Genomic DNA, 3,607 nt, shown 5'->3' on the forward strand with positions numbered 1-3,607 from the left:
TTACAGTGGCTTGACAGTAGATAAGAATATGATTCTTCTTTATTTTCTGTTTTTTTTTTTTTTTTTTTTTTTTTTTGAGTTTCCTCTTGTCATACAGGCTACAGTATAGTGGCAAGATCTCAGCTTGCTGCAACCTCCACCTCTTGGGTTCAAACAATTCTCTGCCTCAGCCTCCCAAGTAGCTGGGATTACAGGTGGCCGCCACCACACCTGGCTAATTTTTGTATTTTTAGTAGATACAGGGTTTCACCATTTTGGCCAGGCTGGTCTTGAACTCCTGACCTCGTGATCTACCTGCCTTGGCCTCCCAAAGTGCTGGGACTACAGGAGTGAGCCACCACACCTGGACCCCCGCTATTTTTTTTTCTTAAGACAGTGTCTCATTCTGTTGCCCAGGCTGTATTACAGTGGTGCCATCATAGCTCACTGAAGCCTTAACCTCCTAGCTCAAGTAATCCTCCCATCTCATCCTTCTAAGTAGCTGAGGCTACAGGCACAAACCAGAATGCCAGCTTTTTTTTTTTTTTTTTAACTATTTTTTCCCCCATTTTTTTTTTTTTTTTTTTTTTTAAATTTAAGTTCTGGGCAACAGGGGCAGAACGTGCAGGTTTGTTACATAGGTATACATGTGCCATGGTGGTTTGCTACACCCATCAACCTGTCATCTACATTAGCTATTTCTCCTAATGCTATTCCTCTCCTAGCCCCCAACCCCTGACAGGCCCTGGTGTGTGATGTTCCCCTCCCTGTGTCCATGTGTTCTCATTGTTCAACTCCCACTTATGAGTGAGAACATGAGGTGTTTGGTTTTCTGTTCTTGTGATAGTTTGCTGAGAATGACGGTTTCCAGCATCATCCATGTCCCTGCAAAGGACGTGAACTCATCCTTATTTATGGCTGCATAGTATTCCATGGTGTATATTTGCCACATTTTCTTTATGCAATCTATCATTGATGGGCATTTGGGTTGGTTCCAAGTCTTTGCTACTGTAAATAGTGCCATAATAAATATACATGCGCATGTGTCTTTATAATAGAATGATTTACAATGCTTTGAGTATATACCCAGTAATGGGATTGCTGGGTCAAATAGTATTTCTTTTTTTTTTTTTTTTTGAGACGGAGTCTCGCTCTGTGGCCCAGGCTGGAGTGCAGCGGAGCGATCTCGGCTCACTGCAAGCTCCACCTCCTGGGTTCACACCATTCTCCTGCCTCAGCCTCCCGAGTAGCTGGGACTACAGGTGCCCGCCACCACGCCCGGCCAAGTTTTTGTATTTTTTAGTAGAAACAGGGTTTCACCATGTTAGCCAGGATGGTCTCAATCTCCTGACCTCGTGATCCACCCACCTCGGCCTCCCAGAGTGCTGGGATTACAGACATGAGCCACTGTGCCGGGCCGTGCAAATAGTATTTCTAGTTCTAGATCCTTGAGGAATTGCCACATTGTCTTCCACAATGGTTGAACTAATTTACACTCCCACCAACGTGTAAAAGCATTCCTATTTCTCCACATCCTCTCCAGCATCTGTTGTTTCCCGACTTTTTTAATGATCACCATTCTAACTGGTGTGAGATGGTAGCTCACTGTGGTTTTGATTTGCATTTCTCTAATGACCAGTGATGATGAGCTTTTTTTCATGTTTGTTTGGTTGCATAAATGTCCTCTTTTGAGAAGTGTGTGTTCATATCCTTTGCCCACTTTTTCATGGGCTTATGTTTTTCTTGTAAATCTGTTTAAGTTCTTTGTAGATTCTGTATATTAGCCCTTTGTCAGATGGACAGATTACAAAAATTTTCTCCCATTCTATAGATTGCCTGTTCACTCTGATGATAGTTTCTTTTGCTGTGCAGAAGCTCTGTAGTTTAATCAGATTCTATTTGTCAATTTTGGCTTTTGTTGCCATTGCTTTTGGTGTTTTAGTCATGAAGTCTTTGCCCATGCCTGCGTCCTGAATGGTATTGCCTAGGTTTTCTTCTAGTGTTTTTATGGTTTTAGGTCTTACGTTTAAGTCTTTAATCCATCTTGAGTTAATTTTTATATAAGGTGTAAGGAAGGGATCCAGTTCCAGCTTTCTGCATAGGGCTAGCCAATTTTCCCAACACCATTTATTAAATAAGGAGTCCTTTCTCCATTGCTTAGTTTTGTCAGGTTTGTCAAAGATCAGATGGTTGTAGATATGTGGCGTTATTTCTGAGGCCTCTATTCTGTTCCATTGATCTATATATCTGTTTTGGTACCAGTACCATGCTATTTTTGTTACTGTAGCCTTGTAGCCATAGTTTGAAGTCAGGTAGGTAGTGTGATGCCTCCAGCTTTGTTCCTTTTGCTTAGGATTGTCTTGGCTACGTGGGCTCAATATCCCTGATGAACACTGATGCAAAAATACTCAATAAAATTCTGGCAAACTGAATCCAGCAGCCCATCAAAAAGCTTATCCACCACGATCAAGTCAGCTTCATCCCTGGGATGCAAGGCTGCTTTAACATATGCAAGTCAATAAACGTAATCCATCACATAAACAGAACCAATGACAAAAACCACGATTATCTCAATAGATGCAGAAAAAGCCTCGACAAAATTCAACAGCCCTTCATGCCAAATCTCTCAATAAACTAGGCATTGATGGAACGTATCTGAAAATAATGAGAGCTATTTATGACAAACCCACAGCCAATATCATACTGAATGGGCAAAAACTGGAAGGAAGGATTCCTTTTTTTTTTTTTTTTTTGAGTCAGAGTCTCGCTCTGTCCCCTAGGCTGGGGTGGAGTGCAGTGTCTCAATCTCGTCTCACTGCAAGCTCTGCCTCCTGGGTTCATGCCATTCTCCTGCCTCAGCCTCCTGAGTAGTTGGGACTACAGGGGCCTGCCACCACGCCCGGCTAATTTTTTGTATTTTTGTTTTTTTAAGTAGAGACGGGGTTTTACCGTGTTAGCCAGGAAGGTCTCGATCTCCTGACCTCATGATCCACCCACCTCTGCCTCCCAAAGTGCTGGGATTACAGGCGTGAGCCACCGCGCCCAGCCAGCATTCCCTTTGAAAGCGGGCACAAGACAAAGATACCCTCTCTCACCACTCCTATGTAGTGTTGGAAGTTCTGGACAGGGCAATCAGGCAAGAGAAAGAAATGAAGGGTATTGAATTAGGAAAAGAAGAAGTCAAATTGTCTCTGTTTGCAGATGACATGATTGTATATTTAGAAAACCCCATCGTCTCAGCACCAAATCTCCTTAAGCTGATAAGCAACTTCAGCAAAGTCTCAGGATACAAAATCAATGTGCAAAAATCACAAGCATTCCTATACACCAATAACAGACAGAGAGCCAAATCATGAGTGAATACCCATTCACAATTGCTACAAAGAGAATAAAATACCTAGGAATACAACTTACAACGGATGTGAAAACCCTTTTTTTTTTCAGTTTTATGTAGAGACTAGGTATCACTATGTTGTCCCGGCTGGTCTCAAAGTCTTGGGCTCAAGTGATCCTCCTGCCTTGACCTCCCAAAGTGTTAGGATTACAGAAGTGAGCTTCAGCCCCCAGCCTGTATTACTTTCCTATTTCTTTCTTTCTTTTTTTTTTTTTTTTTTTTTTTTTTTTTTTT

The sequence above is a fragment of the Piliocolobus tephrosceles genome, chromosome 7 (genome assembly GCF_002776525.5).
Source record: "Piliocolobus tephrosceles isolate RC106 chromosome 7, ASM277652v3, whole genome shotgun sequence".
NCBI classification, from domain to species: Eukaryota; Metazoa; Chordata; class Mammalia; order Primates; family Cercopithecidae; genus Piliocolobus; species Piliocolobus tephrosceles.